Genomic DNA, 19,460 nt, shown 5'->3' with positions numbered 1-19,460 from the left:
ATATATATATATATATATGTATATGAAACTATCATATGACCCAGCAATCCCACTACTGGGCATATACCCTGAGAAAACCATACCTGGAAAAGACACATGCACCCCATTATTCGTTGCAACACTTCTTACGGTAGCTAGGACATAGAAGCAGCCTAGATGTCCACTGACAGATGAATGGATACAGAAGCTGTGGTACATACATACAATGGAATGTTACTCAGCTTTAAAAAAAGAATGCATTTGAGTCAGTACTAATGAGGTAGATGAACCTAGAGTCTATTTTACAGAGTGAAGTAAGTCAAAGAAGAGAAAGACAAATATTGTATATTAACACACATGTATGGAGTCTAGAAAGACGGTACTGATGAACCTGTCTGCAGGGCGGCAGTGGAGAGACAAACAGCAGACTTGTGGACATGGTGTGGGAGGGGCAGGGTGGCAAGGATCCAGAGAGAAGCATGGAAGCATATCCATTACCATACGTGAAACAGACAGCCAGTGAGAATTTGCTTTGTGACACAAGGAGCTCAACCCAGCGCTCTGTGACAACCTAGAGAGGTGGGATGGGGTGGAAGATGGGAAGGAGGTTCAGGAGGGAGGGGGCAAATATATACCTGTGGCTGATTCATGTTGATGTGTGGCAGAAACCAGCACAATACTGTAAAGTGAATATCTTGCAATAAAACAAAAAATATAAGTGAAAAAAAAAAATAGCAAAGCCAGGAAAGGTAAAAACGTTAAGCCGGTCACTTAAAGAGTAAGACAGACTCACCCCAACTTCCCTAAAGAGTAACCTCCCTGCGGTTGCGGTGGGGAGGGGGGAGGGGTTGAGAGGGAGAAGGGATTTCAGCCAGCCCACTCATGTCTCAGAGAGGGAAAGACTCAAAGGCCTGAGCAAGGTATGCGGCTGAGGGGTGGGACCAGGCTCAAGACCAGTCATGTCCATGTGACAGCTTTAGATGGAGCACAGTCTGTTGGACTTAGCCTAGGGTTGGTGACCACAGGCCCAAACTGCAGGCCTTGTTCAAAGATAGGCTTGTGACTTCCTAGGGCATACTCCAGCCATGCCATCAGTTTAGCCAGGGAAATCAGCATCCACCAGCAAATTCTCTTTCATGACCCATGTTCCTGCAGTCAACGATCTAAAAACCCTGAATACAGTCTGGGTCTTGGGCAGGTTAAACAAGCCCCAAAATCTTACGCTCAAATCTGCTTTAGAAAACCGTTTTCATCCACATGAGGTCCTGCAGGCGTCTTCCCTGTGTCAGGGCCTGTGTTCTTGGTAACAGGTGCAGGGTTGAAAGAACACAGATCTGCACTCTTAAGAAGTGTCCCGGTGTGTTTGGAAATGATCTGCATGACCCTCTCTGTGTCCAGAGGCTTCCTGAGCTGAGGGCCCAAGGCCCTCCAGCTCACTGTCACCCAGAAAGCCTGCAAAAAGGCCCCACCCAGGAAATCGGCCTCCCTGGGTCTGGGTGGAACTGAGAACTCGCATTTCTAATCCATACCCTGGGAGGTTCTGCGGGACACTGTCAAGATGCCCTGCTCCTCCATCACCTCAGACCTAGGGCAAGTGCTGTGGCCCACAGTAAGAGGGGAGCAGCCTCTGAGCAGGATCTAGAGAAACCGGAAGGGATCGGGGTGAGGAGATGACATTCCCGGTATAAGGAACAACCTGTTACAGGCCACATGGAAAGCATTCAGGAAAAGCTGAGTGTTGCATGGACAGGGGTAGGGGGAAAAGGGAAGAAACAGGAAGGAAGGAATGAGCAAGAAAGCTGGAGAGGTAGATTGGGAGCGGCTTATGGGTGACCTGCTATTAGGAGTCCAATGGAAGGGATGTTATCCTGAGGGCCAGCTGGAGTGAGCAGGCTGTACGCAGGTGAAGGAGGTGATAGGAGACAGGCTACACGAGGCCGGTCAGGCCACCAGCTATCCTCCTGCCCAAGCTGGGCAAGGCCAGCATCTCATCAATGGAGCTGAGGGGTTGGGGGGAGGGAGGCTGTGAGCCAGGGTAACTCCCCATCCCTGATAGTTCTTCTGGCTCTTCTCAAGTCCTCAGAGTTACTGTTCACCAAGCTGGGCCCAAGGCCCTCCTGCTTAGTGTCACCTGGAAAGCCTGCAAAAAGGCCACGCCCAGGCCCCACCTAGGGAACTGGCCTCCCTGGGCCTAGGGTCAAGGTGGAGCTGAGGACTCCCATTTCTGACCATACCCTGGGGGGTTCTGAGGAGGACTGTTGAGATGCCCTGCTCCTCCATCCCCTCAGGACCCACCCACATCTCCCGGAGCTTTGGGGACCTTCTTTGTTCTGATAACCCCCACTGCCCACACCCTCTCCTCAGTCCAACTGTTCCCCTCACTGACCACTCGCCATGCTCCTTGGTTGTCCCAAGGTCCCCTTTATCCAACGCCATAAATCAAGGCTGAACTTCCAAACCTGCATCTGCTCAAACCTGCTTCTCCCCCTCCTCCATGGACATGTCCAGTTCACATGTCCAGCCCAGAAATCTGACACAAGCCTCTTCTCCCCGCATCCCATCCATGAGCCAGTTCCATTGGTTCTGCCTCCCGTTGTTTCTCTAACCCAATCCGATCCTGTTCTCTTTATCACTACCACTCTAGTCCAAGTCACCGTCTTGTCTGCCTTGGCCCATGTTAACAGCTCCCTTCCCCCCACTTTGCCTCCTCTAAGGTAACCTCACCATGCTCATTTCTTACTTAAAGCCATCAATGGCTTCCCATTGCTCTCATGATAAATTCCCCAACTTGTTGTCCAGCCTTATCTCTTGTCCTACATGATATGCCTGGCCTTCCCCTTTACCTAATTCCTTGTTAAGTGTGTGGACTAACTGGGTTTGAATTCTGGCTCTACAAGCTGTGTGCCCATGGGCCAGTTTTTCAAACTTTCTGTGTTCATCTCTAAAAGGCGATAATGGTAGTCTGCACTTCATAGGGCCATTGTGAGAATTAAATGAGTTAAACATGTAAAGAAGCTCTCAGAATGGTGCCTGTCACATGAAGTTGTTGCTTAGCTCCTAAGTCGTGTCTGACATCTTTTGCAACCCCATGGATTGTAACCCACCAGGATGCTCTGTCCGGGGGATTTCTCAGGCAAGAAGAGTACTGGAGTGGGTTGCCATTCCTTTCTCCAGGGGGTCTTCCTGACCCAGGGATCAAACCTATGTCTCCTACATTGGCAGGTGGATTCTTTATTACTGAACCACCAGGGAAGCCCCTGTCACATAATAAGCTCTATTAAACCAGTCCATCCTAAAGGAAATCAGTCCTGGGGGTTCACTGGAAGGACTGATGTTGAAGCTGAAACTCCAATATTTTGGCCACCTGATGTGAAGAGCTGATTCATTTGAAAAGGTCCTGATGTTGGGAAAGATTGAAGGCAGAAGAAGGGGACGACAGAGGATGAGATGGTTAGATGGCATCACCAACTCAATGGACTTGAGTTTGGGTGGACTCCGGGGGCTGGTGATGGACAGGGAGGCCTGGAGTGCTGTGGTTCATGGGGTCGCAAAGAGTCGGACATGACTGAGCGACTGAACTGAACTGAACTGAAAATGTTAGCTAAATGGTTAATTTTTATTTGGGGGACATCAGGTTAAATCTCACTTCCTCCTGAGGCTTTCCCTGTGCCCCTTACTAAGACCACTTCCAGGTCTGCCTGTCATAGTCCCTCTTCATCACCCTTGCAGTTACTTGCAGGCTGCCTCTCTCTAGAGTGCAAGCTGTGCGGGGGCAGGACCACATTTGTCTCAGACCCAGCTGAGCTCTGAACCCCCACACACAGTGCTAGGCACAGGGCAGGCCGGCAACCGTCACATATTTGCTAACTAAACAAAATAAAAGTCAACAGATTCATCACAAAACAAAGAACAATATCTGCCTACAAAATGCCCATTTATAGCATTTTGTACATTTTTTTTTCATTTGACATTGATTAGTACCTCTCCTCGGAGAAGGCAATGGCACCCCACTCCAGTACTCTTGCCTAGAAAATCCCATGGACGGGGGAGCCTGGTGGGCTGCCGTCTATGGGGTCGCACAGAGTCGACTTAGCAGCAGCAGCAGCACCTCTCCTAGAGTTTTCCTCACACCATCCTGTGGGGAAGAGGAAGTAGAGGGACACAGAGATGAACATGACAGATGTGGCCCGTGTCCTCAAGGAATGTACAGTCCACTGCAGAGACAAGCATGTAAATGAGTCACAAGCTATGCGCGCTCTAACTGTGCTGTGCTGGCCTGTAACAACTCTATTTCCCAGGAGATCTTTGGAACATGAAAGTGAAAAGTAACTAAAAACAGACACTGTTGCCTACTTACCTCCACCCCCAGTTTCTAACAAGGTTTTCTGTAGAACAGAAAGGGTAGGTCCTGTCCCAAGGGCACTAAGGTCACCCCATCTTTCTCTGCCTGGAGACCTCCTATTCAAACATCAAGACCCCACTTACGCAGCACCTCCTACAAGAAGTCTTCCTGCTCCTGCCAGGGCTCTCTGTATGGGACTTAGTCACAGCTCTAGTGATTTTCTGGGACAATGATGGGATTTGTCACAGAGAATCCAAATTTCATGTCATTTGCTTCTCTAAAAGAGTAAAAGGTAATTCAATGAATGTGGAACTACGTGTGATTTCATGTTTGGACTTCAGTGGAGGCAGAAAATAGCCTCTGTCTGACCATGTGACCTGATTTGTGGTTTGGAGAACATGGTCACCGTAATTACAGCATTGACCACATGCTGTAAGAGTTTCCTGTCTCTCTCTCTCTCTCTCCTACACACAGTCACACACTTCTTCAAATACGGGGACCATTTGCTTTCTGTTAAACAAATGAAGGAAAAAAATCTGTGAAATGGGCGGGTTATCAGATGGAAAATGGATATAAACTGTCCTGGAATGCAACAAAAGATGGTCAGAGGTGGGAGACGGGAGCAATTAACAGCACTTAATCATTTACTCTGCTGCATGCTACCTGCTTTCCATTTGTTATTGAGCACCCAGAGAGCTGTAGCTCAAAGAGGTAAAAAAACTGCCCCATGGTCTCCCGGACAGGAGTGGCAGAGGAGTTTTCAAATCCAGGTCCACCCAACTCAAAGGCTACATTCTTACCATTTACCCCACCCCTCAGTGCCCAGGGACAATGAGTCCCCAAACTGTGCAGGACCACCTGGATTCCGTGCCCTACTTCCTCACTTCCATAGGGTTTTCCCAACCCTTCCCTGTTGCACCTCCACTTTCATCTACGCTGCTGCTGCTGAAGAGCATCTGTAGCTGGTTTCCAAAGCAGTCCTGACCCTGGGGCCAGGCTTCCTGTTTCAGGCACAGCCCACCCACGGATGTGTGTCCCGCTTTCCTCAGCGCATCCTTCACTCCCAGGAGCAGCCTGGGCCGAGGACTCGGCAGCACAATCCTCTGCAGGTGCAGCACTTTCCCCGTGTTTTCTAAAGCATTTTCCCACTCTGTAAAGCAGTTTCTGGTGACCCCACAGTAGTCCTGAGAGTTTTTCACAGTGGAGGATTTTTCACCCTATTTTAAAGAGGAGAAAACGGAGGTTTGGCCAACCTGTGGGAGATCCCCTCGGCTGTTCAAAGAGCTGAGCTGCAGCTGAACGGGATTTCGGGCCACTGGACCGCAGTCTTCCAAATCCTTACAGGGTTCAACTTGACCAAGAGAACAGGGATGGAGGGTGAAAGATCTTCAGAATCTTCACACAGAGAAGATAATGGCTTCTGCAAACAAATGTCAATCGGTTAATTTCCCTTTTTTACTGTGTTCATTGTGATGCACCAATTACAACCTGGCAAAAGAAAAACATTCACAAGCACTTGTGGTCTCTAAACTGCAATAAATTGGTAAATAAATTGGTAACTGCAATAGGCTCAAAGTCCTCTGAGGGTGAGGCAGGGCCCAGTTACAGCCTGCCAATCTGGGGGCAAGCAATCTGTTCTTTGGCCAACCTCTCCAGAGGGGCTCTGCACTGGTCTTGCCTTCAACCCCAGGCCATTTCTCATCCATTCCTCCTCTATCTGGCTTCCACATTCTTCAGTTCTCTTCATTTGATCCCCAGGTGCTAAATACATTTTTTTTAATTGAAGTAAAGTTGATTTACAATATTGTGTTAGTTTCAGATGTATAGAAAGTGACTGTTATATGTATTTCCTCAGATTATATTCCATTGTAGGTTATTGTAAGATATTGAATACGATTCCCTGAGCTGTAAACTGTTATTGCTACATATATTTCTCAAATTTTTTCAAAATTCTCCAAGCCAGACTTCAACAATATGTGAACTGAGAACTTCCAGATGTTCAAACTGGATTTAGAAAAGGTAGAGGAACCAGAGATCAAATTGTCAACATCTGTTGGATCATAGAAAAAGCAAGAGAATTCCAGGAAAACTTCTACTTCTGCTTCATTGACTATGCTAAAGCCTTTGACTGTGTGGATCACAACAAACTGTGGAAAACTCTTTAAGAGATGGGAATACCAGACCACCTTACCTGCCTCCTAAGAAACCTGTATACAGGTCAAGAAGCAACAGTTAGAACCGGACATGGAACAACAGACTGGTTCCAAAGTGGGAAAGGAGTACGTCAAGGCTGTATATTGTCACCCTGCTTATTTAACTTATATTCAAAGTACATCATGCGAAACGCCGAGCTGGATGAAGCACAGCTGGAATCAAGACTGTCAGGAGAAATATCAATAACCTCAGATATGTAGATGACACCACCCTTATGGCAGAAAGCGAAGAACTAAAGAGTCTCTTGATGAAAGTAAAAGAGGAGAGTGAAAAAGCTGGCTGAAAACTCAACATTCAAAAAACAAAGATTATGGCATCTGGTCCCATCACTTCATGGCAAATAGATGGGTAAAGAATGGAAACGGTGACAGATTTTATTTTGGGGGGCTCTAAAATCACTGCAGATGGTGACTGCAGCCACGAAATTAAAAGATATTTGCTCCTTAGAAGAAAAGTTAGGCCAAACCTAGACAGCATATTAAAAAGCAGAGACATTACTTTGCCGACAAAGGTCTGTCTAGTCAAAGTTATGGTTTTTCCACTAGTCATGTATGGATGTGAGAGCTGGATCATAAAGAAGGCTGAGCACCAAAGAATTGATGCTTTTGAACTGTCGTGTTGGAGAAGACTCTGGAGAGCCCCTTGGACTGCAAGATCAAACCAGTCAACCCTAAAGGAAGTCAGGCCTGAATATCCACTGAAGGACAGATGCTGAAGCTGAAGCTTAAATACTTTGGCCACCTATGAGAAGAGCTGACTCCTTAAAAAAGACCAGGATGCTGGGAAAGACTGAAGGCCAGAGGAGAAGGGGATGACAGAGGATGAGATAATTGGATGGCATCACTGACTCAATGGACATGAGTTTGAGCAAGCTCCAGGAGATGGTGAAGGACAGGGAAGCCTGGCGTGCTGCAGTTCATGGGGTCACAGAGTCAGACACGACTGAGTAACTGAACAACAACATATATTTTTATGTATAGTAGCGAATATCTGTTAATCCCATACTCCTAATTTATTCCTCCCCCACCTTACTCTTTGGTAACCATAAATTTGTTTTCTATATCTGTGAGTCTATTTCTGTTTTCTTATTTAGATTTGTATTTTTTTTTAGATTTCCAATATAAATGATAACATGGCATTTGTCTTTCTCTTTCTGACACTCTCTAGGTCCATCCATGTTGCTGCAAATAGCATTATTTCATTCTTTTTTTATGGCTGAGTAATATTCAACAGTTCATATATACCACATTTTCTTTATCCAGGCATCTGTTGATGGACACATGCTGCTTCCATGTCTTAGCTATTGTAAATAGTGCTGCTATGAACATTGGTGTGCATGTCCTTTTTCAGTTTAGTTTTCATTTTTTTCCAGATGTACACCTAGGAGTGAGATCACTGGATCATATGGAAACTTTATTTTTAGTTTTTTAAGGAACATCTATACTGTTTTCCATGTTGTGTGTGTATTAGCTGCTCTGTCGTATCTGATTCTTTTTGACCCTATGGACTGTAGTCCACCAGGCTCCTCTGTCCACGCAAAAATACTGGAGTGGGTAGCCATTTCCTTCTCCAGGAGATCTTCCTGACCCAGGGATCGAACCTGGATCTGCCGCACTGAGAAAAGATTCTTTACCATCTTAGCCCCCTGAGAAGTTTTCCATAGTGGTTTCACCAATTTACATTCCCAACAAGAGTGTAGGAAGGTTCCCTTTTCTCCACACCCTCTCCAGAATTTATTACTTATAGACTTTTTGATGATGGCCATTCTGACCATTGTTAGCTGATACCTCATTGTGGTTTTGATTTCCATTTCTCTAAAAATTAGTGACACTGAGCATCTTTTCATGTGCCTATCAGTCATGTGTATATCATCTTTGGAGAAAGAAATGTCTATTTAGGTCTTTTGCCCATCTTTTAGTCGGATTGTTTTTTGATATTGAGCTATATGAACTTAGACATAAATACTTTTAATATGATTCAAATAAAAAGATTATATTCATCAAAGGCTGGGGGGCATTTCTCCTCAAGATTCCTATCAATTATTCTCATCAGTTCATTCTCACCACTCCCATGGGGTAGGCACCACAACTCCCAGTTAAAGAAACTGTGTCTCAGGGTCCCGGGGGCTCCACCAAATGAAGCAGGGAAGACAGGCCGAGTCACCTGGTCAGGAGGTTGCCTCCAGTCCTCCTGGCCCCTCAACCCCTACCACACACATACACACCCCTACCCACCTCACCTCATTCGTTTGCATTCTCCTCCTTATCACCTTATCACCTTAGTTTATGATTCCTGAACTAATTCACTCTGCTTGCTTACAGAAACAAAGAAACTGAGGCCCAGAGAGGAACAGGGGCCTGCCTCCATCACCGGCGATGCAGCCAAGCCAGGACACCCGGAGGAGGCGCCTGCCTGCAACTCTCCCACTTGCCCAGCTGTGTGTGCATCAGGAGCTGAGAAGGAGGTGGCACCCAGGGTCAAGTCTAGACACCATTCCTGGGTCCCGGACTTGTGCCAGCATATAAGGAAGGGAGGGAAGGGCAGTGTTGACCCCAGTGAGAAATTGGCTCTAAAACTGCCATGGTGACCAGACTCTTGTCTGGGGCTATCTGTTCCAACAGGCATGGAAATTCTTATCATTCCAAGGCCCCATCTTCACACAGACCTGTCTGGGCTGAGTCTATCCTGAGACAGAGCTGCGGTTGGGTGAGGGAAGCAGGAGGGAAGCAGTGGGGATCACCCCTCCTTATTTACTTAAAACAGGGTCACACCCATTCACTTACCCGCTGCACACACCACTCACCCCACCAATCTCCATTCCCTACAACCTCCCTTCATCCAATGCTTAAGAGCTTTGAAGCCAGACTATCCTGTGTGGAAATCCAAGGTCAGTCAACACTTACTGTCACTTACCATGGCTTCAATTGTTTATTTGTAGAATGGGAATAACAGTACTTACATCATAGGGTTATTGATAAGAATAAATGAAATATTAGGAAACCACTTAGCACCGTGCCTGGCATAGCTGCTATAGTTCTTACTGTTATTTTACCCAACATACTCCTACAGCTAACTGGGATTCCCCCTTTCTCTATTGTACACACACACCACTCCAGAGGCCCTCAGCCAGCTGACTCATCCTCACAGCCCTACTGCCCTCTGACCCTTCTACTCCAGGCAACCTGGGACCCTCAAGGCCTGGGTCCCGGCCACGTGTGCCCAGCATTCTTCCTGCCAAGGAGAATGCCCTCACCTCCACCTCTTCGCAACTCTAACACCCCCTCCTTTCCTTCAAGTCCTAGCTCCAATCCCACTTCTTCCAGGACGCCTTCCCTGACTGACTTCCGATCTTCCTTCTCAGAACTGCTCAGGTGCTGAGTGAGTCACCTATTAGTACTGGATTGGAATTCCTGAGTCTGTCAGTAAGAAAACCTCTTCCTTCTTCCTCCCCACCATCTCTTAAAATCGGAAAAAGCATTTTCCAGGCGGATCTGAGGCACCCTGAATCCATTCCCCGATTCCTGTGTCACCCCCACATCCCAGCACCGGCAGTCACCGTCATACATCCTCTGGAGCTGGGAACAGGGCAGGGCCTGGAGACTGCACAGGGCAGGCAGTTCCCCAGACAGACAGACAGGATAGTCTATAGACTGGGAGAGGCTGGAAGACCCTCACCTGATCACTGGGGTCCCAGGTTCTGCTAAGACACAGAGGCATCAGGAGCTGAGACTCCCTGAAGCTCACCTGTAGGGGAACAGGGGTCGAGGTAGACCCTGCAGCCTGCAGGACAGCGGCCTGGGGCGGGGGCGGGGGCGGGGGCGGGGGTGGGGGGTCAGAACTCAAATTCCACACCTTTCACGGAGAAGAAGGATGCATGCAGGCCTGTCCTGGAAGACCCTGGAAGAGGCTCTGGAAGCCAACCACGAGGGTGGAAAAAGCTGTGGGGAGTAGATGCGAGCCGACACCCGGAAACTCTAGCCATTCTAAAAGCCCAGCAGCCATGGTGGCAGTTGAGTTCTCCACTGGAGGAGGGAATGGGTAGGCAAAGGCTGGTCAGTGTTGGTCAGGGTGGGCTAGAGGATCCCTGCGCTGGGAGAGGACCAGGATTCTTCTCAGATTCTCCCAGGCTCTGGGAGTTAATATCTAAGGCTCAAAGTCAGCTAGTGATATAAAAATCTGGAAACCTGCTTCTGAAATTCCATCTCTTTAAAATTCTGAAATGAAACACATGAAATTTAAAATGTTCTAGCAGTCATGTTTTAAAAGCAAAAAAGAAAAAAAAGTGAGATTCATTTTAGAAATACATTGTATTTTACCCACTATATCCAAAATATTATCATTTTGACATGTAATTAATATGTTATTAATGAGATGTTTGAAAGTCTTTCTTTTGTACCAAATCTTCAAAATCTGCTATGTATTTTAAATGTACAGCTCATCTCAATTCAGACTAGTTACATTTCAAGGACTCAATAACCACACGTGGCCAGTGGCTACAGTGTTGACACAGCACAGTTTAGAAACCTACAATCTATGACTCACTTTGCTAAAATTCTGAGATGCTGTGCCTCTGAGATTCTAGAATTCTCCAGCATTCTCAGGTTCTGTAACGCTTCAAATGTGATTCCACCGGATTAACGTATTGCCCCCAAATCTGCGTGTGGGTAAGGCTCCTCCCCACGTCTTTCGTGTGGAAAGAAATCCAGGCCCCTGCAGAGCCCCTGGGTGGGGGAAGAGAGGAGCGAGGATCCCTCTCCTCGCCGCCCCTACCATCTGGCCCAGCTGGAGGAAACGGGGGTGGGTGGGCCTGTGTGCCCAGGGCACTGGCCTCTCCACATGGCGCTGCCTCTCCCACCATCCCTCCGGCTCGTCACCTCTCCATCCGTGCGCACAAGCCTGGCAGTGAGACTCCTGCCTCTGAGTCCTCCTGGGGAGGGGGCGTGCCCCTACCTCCTCACCCTTGGTTTCTGGCCATTCTGGAGAGCATTTGGGAGGCTGCTGCAAGCAGATGGGGCTGGGGATTGTGGTTCAGATCCCAGATGGAAGGCCGAGGGTGGAATTGGTCTCCATCTGTTCGAGGCTAGGGCCTGGAGGTCTGAGGATGGCAGAAGTTGGAGACCCACCCACTGTACCTCAGAAGGCTCTGTGAGGTCCTGTGATATATGTTTGAACAATGCAGATGGGGAAACTGTGGCCCACCCAGGCATATAAGGTGAGTGTGGTGATCTGCCAGAAGGTGGCCTCCTGCTTAGCCACAGGCCTCCTCTTCCTGCTCTCCCTGCCCCACCTCTACTTGCGGGAAAGTCAAGGTGCAAAGTTGGCATGGCAGGGTGTCAGTGAGGCTGCTGGAAGGTCCACCGGGGGGATGCAGCCAAATGAGTGATCCCGTAGCTTGGGGATGCTGTGCCAGGTCCAGGATTTCCTGGTTCCAACCAGGCTCTTCCCAGGCTCCTCCTGCCCCAGATTCTACAGGGGATCTGGGGAATGGGAGCTTGGGCATAGACAGAGTCTGGGTGAGGCAGAAGCTGGACCTGGTGGGGAGGGTCTCCATCAACAGCCATCAACTTCTGCATCAGCTGGTATCCAGTTCTGGCCTCTGTCTCAAAGTCCTTTTGTAGCCACAGTCTCCTTTATCCTCACAAAAGCCCAAGAGGAAAGATGGGCGGGAGAACTTGCCATCAGCCTGTCAACTCCCAGCACAAAGGCCATGCAGATGGCCTGGTGCTGTAGCTTTGTTACTGTTCCACTTTTCACAGGTGGGGAAACTGAGGCCCAGAGAGGGGCTGTGACCTATCTCAGGCTACAGAGCCAGAGGGGAATCACTGGCTCAGCACCCATTCAGGGAGCACCCCCCCCCCCCCACCGCGACCCCACTCCTGGTCCTGCTCCACTCCCGGGCACTCAGATGCTCTGCAACTAAGGAGATCAGGAGTTACCCACAGCCACATTTTCCAGGCTGGGCTGCTTCCAGGCTGGGTTTCCCCTCTGGGGAAAGCCCCAAGGTTGTTCTGCATGGTCAGGAGAACCAGGGAGGAAATGACAAAAATCCTGCTGGAGAGGGCTGCAGAAAACAGCCCAACCTTTGGCCTCCAGGGAGTCAGGGTCGCCTCTGGCTTTGCCAAAGTGGGGGTGCAGATGCGGCGGTCAAAGGGTGCCGCAGGGAGGCAGCCCTGGAACCTTGATTTGGAAAGGCGTTGGCTTTGGACTGATGTGGGCCAGGGTTCGGTTCCACTACTGCTAGTCAGTAGCTGTGTGATCATGTGTCCGTGACTTCCCCTGGGCTCCCTGCTCTGTGAACTGGCTGACACACAGCTCCAGGGCAGTGGGTATCTGAGTATACAGAAACTAAGCCCACAGTTCGTTCTAGCCCAAATGCCCCGTCCAAGAACCGATCCATTTTGGGATCCCCCACCACTTTGCTGCCACAAAAATGCTCCATAAATACTTCTTGAATAAACGAATGAATGACTGTTGCCAGCCAAGCATAGAGCAAAATATAGGGGAAGGCTGGACTTCCCGCTTGGTTCAGTGGTTAAGAATCCACCTGCCAATGCAGGGGACATGGGTTTGATCCCTGGTCGGGGGAGATTCCACATGCCTCGAGGAAACTAAGTCCACGCGCCACAACTCTAGTGGCCGTGAAGACCACGCGCTCTGGAGTCTGGGCACCTACAGCCTGTGCTCCAAGAGAAGCCACTGCGACAAGGAGCCTGCCCACCTACAGAACAAAGAGTAGCCCCACTCACAGCTAGAGAACTAGAGAAAGCCGTGCACAACAAGGAAGACCTCGCACATCCAAAAAATAAACATCAAAATGGGGAGGGCGCCAAACTCGTCCATCCAGAGAACAAAATGGGGAGGGCGCCAAACTCGTCCATCCAGAGATCTGACAGATTCTGCTGTGGCTCACGGCATGGCCTCATTTTTTTAAAGCCCATAATAATAACTAGCCTCTCCAAAGCACTCACTATGTGTCAGGCTTTGTTAAGAACCTTAGGGCACTTGGTTCTCCCAGTAACACTCTGAGAAGGCGTGACTATTACCCCCTCGTTCCCAACGAGGGGCCTGAGGCACAGAGAGGCTCAGTGACCCGGTGGTCACACTGCTGGCTCACCGCAGCCTCTGGACACGGACCCAGCCTCCCCGCCCACCAGGTCTCCACTCGCAGGTGGCTGAGGACCCTGTAGCTCTCCCTTCCTGTCTCCTCTGGCCAGGGCACCTATCAGGAAGGGCTCCCCTTCCCAGGCTGGTGTTGGGTGCTGCTCAGGGCTTCCCATGGGTTCTGGAGGCTCCCAAAATCAGCTTTTGGTGGTGAACGTGGGAGATGAAGTCGGGGCTCTACCCACTCCAAGACTGTCGCCTGGGCCCTTAGTCAGAGACTGATTCTCACAGCTTTCCGGCTGCTTCCTGCCCAGAGGGAGGCAGGAAGCCAGACCGCCGGGACTGGGGCTCCAGCTCCTTTGTTTGCCTTTAGTTCACCCCCCGCCCCCCTCCCCCACGCCAACGCTGCCCCAGCTGTGGACCTTCCTCTTCCTTGCCCAACTTCAGACCCTGACCTTAAGGGTCACTCCCGGGCAGACTTTCTAGCTTGAGGACAACCACCCTCGGGGCTGGGAATCCAGGGACTGGGTTCCATGCACTGCCAAGAACTGGGTGAGGTGTGGGGAGGGGGGGGGCACTTTTCTCTCCGAGGAAGGGGCATATTTGCAGAAAACCTGCCCCGAGATGGGGGAGGTGGGGGTCAGGAACATGCCAACAAGTCATATGGGCACATCAGTTCTCAAACAAGCTCCACAGTGAATGTGTGGGATTGTCCTGATCACCCTGCTTAGAGACGAGTTAGCTTGTTATCACCCCAATTTTAACACAAGAGGAAGCTGAGGACCAGGAGGATTCAGAGACTTGTTCATGATTATGCAGACATTTGGGGGCAGAAGCAAATCTTTACCCAAGTCTCCAGAGACTGTATGGGTATAAAAACTATTATTATTATTATTACAAATATTTACCAAGCTCTGACTCTGCCAAAATCTTCCCTTTCATTCCCACATTGAATCATCTCAGAAATTCTAAGTAGTGATCCCCATTTTACAGATGAGGAAACTGAGGACTGAAGAAGCAAATCACCTGCCCAAAGTCCAGTTATCTGTATCCACATATCCACTTGTGAGGATGTGAAGGCAGTTTGAACTCAAATATTTCTGGCTCCAAAGTCTCGGGTCTCACAGGGAAGACAGGGCTGCCTCCAGCTGGGGTAGAGGAGTCACCTTATTTCCCCAAACGGGGCCTGAAAGAAGCCTGGCCACACCACCCGTTTACGGTGCTGCTTTGGGCTTGGCGCACATATCCCCTGGAGCCTCTCTGGCGATGGCCCTGAGAAATGTAGCAGGCGCTGCAGGACTCAGGAGCACGTCAGGGCCACGTCTGTGTGTGAGTAGCATTCCTGGCCAGGCCTACGTGGCCCAGTGACAGCCTCATAGGTGAGCTCACACATGTGTGCACCCAAATTCCTCCATTCCTTCATTCATTCACCAAACACCAACCCACCAGCCTTCATATTTCTATATATATTTACTTTCTTTTTAAAGTCACTTCTTTTGCTGACCTCCCCAAGCAGCTGCTGCTGCTGCTGCTAAGTCACTTCAGTCATATCCGACTCTGTGCAACCCCATGGACGGCAGCCCACCAGGCTCCCCCGTCCCTGGGATTCTCCAGGCAAGAACACTGGAGTGGGTTGCCATTTCCTTCTCCAATGCATGAAAGTGAAAAGTGAAAGTGAAGTTGCTCAGTCATGTCCGACTCTTCGCGACCCCATGGACTGCAGCCTACCAGGCTCCTCCATCCATGGGATTTTCCCAGCAAGAGTACTGGAGTGGGGTGCCATCACCTTCTCCATCCCCAAGCAGGGAACAGCTACATAACTGATGAGACCCAGTACAAAATGCAAACGCAGAAGAACCCCTTGCTTAAAAATGAAGAACTCCAATGGGACTTCCCTGGTGGTCCAGTGGTTAAGAATCTGCTTTCCAATGCAAGGGACACAGGTTCGATCCCTTGTCGGGGGCCTAAGGTCCCACACGCTGCAGGGCAACTAGGTCCCTGTGCCACAACTACTGAGCCTCTGAGCACTCTGGAGCCCGTGAGCCAGCATGAAAGATTCCACATGCTACAGTTAAGACCTGATGAAGCCAAATAAATAAATAAGAATTCCAACACAGGGGCAGCAGGACATTCAGTGAGGTACAGGGCCCCGGTGAGTGCACCGGGGCCCGGCTGTGGGCCCACCGGCCCCAGTGCACCTCGGCCTCGCTCTCTGGACCCCACCTCTCGCCACCTCATCCTCCTTTCACATTCTCACAAGGTCCACAGTCCTGACCTCAGGCTTTTGCAAAGGCTGTTCTCCCTGCTCTGAACACTTCTCAACAATTCTCTCCTGAGGTCCTTCTCATTGTTCAGCTCTCAGCTGGAACGCCATCTCCTCTGGGGGATGCCTCCCTCATCCCCAAGCCTCACGGGGGCCCCACCCTTAGCTCTGCATCACAGCTGCTGTTTACTCCTTGGGAGAAAAGTTATGATCAACCTAGATAGTATATTCAAAAGCAGAGATATTACTTTGCCAACAAAGGTCCGTCTAGTCAAGGCTATGGTTTTTCCAGTAGTCAAGTATGGATGTGAGAGTTGGACTGTGAAGAAGGCTGAGTGCCGAAGAATTGATGCTTTTGAATTGCGGTGTTGGAGAAGACTCTTGAGAGTCCCTTGGACTGCAAGGAGATCCAACCAGTCCATTCTGAAGGAGATCAGCCCTGAGATTTCTTTGGAAGGAATGATGCTAAAGCTGAAACTCCAGTATTTTGGCCACCTCATGTGAAGAATTGACTCATTGGAAAAGACTCTGATGCTGGGAGGGATTGGGGGCAGGAGGAGAAGGGGACGACTGAGGATGAGATGGCTGGATGGCATCACTGACTCGATGGACGTGAATCTGAGTGAACTCCGGGAGTTGGCGATGGACAGGGAGGCCTGGCGTGCTGCGATTCATGGGGTCGCAAAGAGTTGGACACAACTGAGCGACTGAACTGAACTGAACTGAGCAGACATCTATCTGTGCCCTCAAGTGTAACCTGTCAGCTTACTGTTTACTACCTAGCCTCCCCGGGAGATCCCCACGGCAGGGCCGTGTCTGTCCTGTCCAACACTGAGTCCTAAGGGCCCAGTCCAGTGCTTGGGCCATGGCAGATGTTCAATAGCTGTTTGGAAAACAGTGAGTGAGTAAATGAATGGACACGGACACCCTTCCACCCCCTCTGCCTGCTCACTCTGCCTCTGCGCCCCAGAGAAGCACAGGGGTGCTCCCTGAATGTCCTGGTGCTCCGGATATCCCAACACAGAGAGCTGAGAGGCCGAGGGGTGGCAGGCGGATCCTGAGGCCTTGAGATGGGGACAGACAGAAGAGGCAAGCCCCGGAGGCAGGGCGGAGAGGGGAAGAGGAGGAAAAGTGGAAAGAGAAAGGAAATGGAGCCAGAGGAAGGAGAGAGGAGGCACACAAAGAGGGGCGAAGGAGTTGGTTGGGCTTGGGGATAATCCCGTTTCTCCTCTTTATTTGAGAAACTAATAATTACTATTAATACCTGGCCCCTCCCTGGCCCTTTCATCCAGGCTGGTGGGGAAATTTCAGAGATGAAAGTCCGGGGAGAGGGGGGTGGTGCTCTCAGAGGCAGGTCCCAGGGCTTCACAAGCACTAATTAAACTTGGCAGCCCCTTCCAGGTGGGAGCACTCCCTGGGCCTGGCCCGCCTCCCCTCCTTTGCGGGAGGCTCACTAACTGCAGCAGGGGGCTGGGGCGGTCAGCAGAGACAGCCGTGGGGGAGGTGCCAGAAAGAGGAACCTCACACCAGGTGGCACCGAAACCCAGAAGCCCGGCCCCCAACTGAAATTACAGCCCCATGCCAGAGGCCGCCCTCCCCCCCAGCTCCGGACCAGGGTCTGTGTCCCTGGGGCCATCTGCCAGATGGTGGTGGGGGAAGCACTCCTGCGAAGGAAGGTCTCAGCAGACAAAGAGGCAGAGTCAGCAAGTCCGGCTCCTCCACGCGACCCCAGGGCCACCTGAGTCCTGGTCTTTCACATCCTCAGGGGCCGTTTCCTTGCACCGCCCTCACAGAGGCCGCCCCTCTCCACCAGTCATCGACACCTCCAGCAGGCTCCCCGTCACACCTGCAGCCATGGGGCCCTCCTCACAGTCTCCCATCATTGAGCTGCCTGGCATTTGGGCTGAATGAGCGCATCCAGGCCCTTGACATTAAGTTCAACCTAGGGACTTCCCTGGTGCCCCAGTGTGTAAGACTCCATGCTCCCAAAGCAGGGGATCCAGGGTCAGCTCCTGGTCAGTGAGCTAGATCCCACATGCTGCAACTAAGAGTGTGCGTGCTACAACAAAGAGAGAAGGTCCCAGGCGCTGCAACTAAGTCTTGGTGCAGCCAAATAAATACTAAATATTTAAAGACTAATAAGTACAATCTACAGACTCCTGACTGATTCACTGGAAAAGACCCTGATGCCGGGGAAGATTGAATGCAGGAGGAGGAGAAGGGGGTGACAGGATGAGATGGTTGAATGGCATCACTAATTCAAGGAACATGGCTTTGAGCAAACTCCTGGAGATACTGAAGGATGGGGAAGCCTGGTGTGCTGCAGTCCATGCGATCACAAAGAGCTGGACGCTGTTTAGCGACTGAACAATGAACAACAGAGGCTCTGGAGATTATTTCAGCAGTCTCTACCTTTCCAAGGAGCCCCAACTCCTGCCCCATCTTTCTACTAGGATTTCACAGGGGTGGCTTCAAAATAACAGAGCCTGACCTTGTTTCCCGTCTTCCACCCAGCTCACACCCTCCCCAGGCTCTCCCACCTTGGGAAATGGCCCCACTGTCCACCTGTTGCTCATGCTTGGAACCTGGAATCATCCTCACCCCTATATGCAATCCATCTGAAAATCCTGCTGATTCTACTTCCAAAGTACCTCTCAAACCTAGACACTGTCCTCCACCTTCGCAGCTGCCAGCATGCTGTGAGCCACCATCGTCTCTCACCTGTGTGGTCATCTTCACAAAGCCAGAGTGGACTTTGAAATGCAAATCACACTGTGCGAGCCCTGCCTAAAGCTCCTCCCCCTTCTTACGGTTTGTAGATGGTAATACACACCTCTCACCAGGGTCCGTCAGACACCCTCTCCCCCCCAACTCCGCCCCAGGGATGGCCTCCCCTCCCTCCCCTCTCCCCCCAGCCCCCCATCCCTATGCAGCCCCTCAACACTTTCCCGCCTTGGCAGTTTTTGTTTCTCCTGCCTGCCTCACGGTTGCACATTCTCACGGAGTCCTGTCACTGCCATTCTAAGACTGAGGCTCCCTCACCAACCCCCTAACCTTCTTGGGTCTGCTTGTCAGCTGGCTAACTCTGGCTGTCTCCCTGACAGCCTTCAGGGACTTCCTTGGTGGCTCAGACGGTAAAATGTCTGCCTACAATGAGGAAGACCAGGGTTCAATCCCTGGTTTGGGAAGATCCCCTGGAGGAGGAAATGGCAATCCATTCCAGTACTATTGCCTGGAAAATCCCATGGACAGAGGAGCCTGGTAGGGTACAGTCCATAGGCATGTCTGTTACCAGTTGCTTTATCGTTCACCAATGCCTAGCACGGTGCCTGGCACATAGTAGTAGGTGCTCAACAAACATGCTAAATGGATAAATGCCCAGGATTCATATCCCAGTACCGCCAACCCACTGGGCTCTGTTCTTCCATTCAGAGGACTTCAGCAAGTCCTTCACGAGTGGGTCCTGCCCCGTGGCTGGGATCTGTCCTAAGACGCCTGGTGGTGATCACTATTTACTTCACTTTGAACCAGCCAAGTGACCTTGGGCACGGCACCAACCTT

The 19,460-nt window shown here is 50.4% G+C and overlaps 1 protein-coding gene across 1 annotated transcript in view; it reads right to left on the bottom strand.

Annotated features, from left to right (window-relative positions):
• Positions 1 to 18,663, bottom strand: part of NDST1 (N-deacetylase and N-sulfotransferase 1) — a 99,727-nt gene extending 81,064 nt beyond the window's left edge. The window contains exons 1-3 of the mRNA XM_069592436.1: positions 18,551 to 18,663; positions 5,575 to 5,741; positions 3,961 to 4,114 (exon numbers count right to left, since the gene is read on the bottom strand). The gene's annotated coding sequence lies outside the window, so the exon portion shown is untranslated. The remainder of the gene's footprint in view (positions 1 to 3,960; positions 4,115 to 5,574; positions 5,742 to 18,550) is intronic.
• Positions 18,664 to 19,460: the final 797 nt, after the last annotated feature.

Source organism: Ovis canadensis, chromosome 5 (genome assembly GCF_042477335.2).
Source record: "Ovis canadensis isolate MfBH-ARS-UI-01 breed Bighorn chromosome 5, ARS-UI_OviCan_v2, whole genome shotgun sequence".
Lineage (NCBI taxonomy): Eukaryota > Metazoa > Chordata > Mammalia > Artiodactyla > Bovidae > Ovis > Ovis canadensis.
The sequence above is the reverse complement of the archived record's forward strand: the minus strand, read 5'-3'. Positions and strand labels throughout refer to the sequence as shown.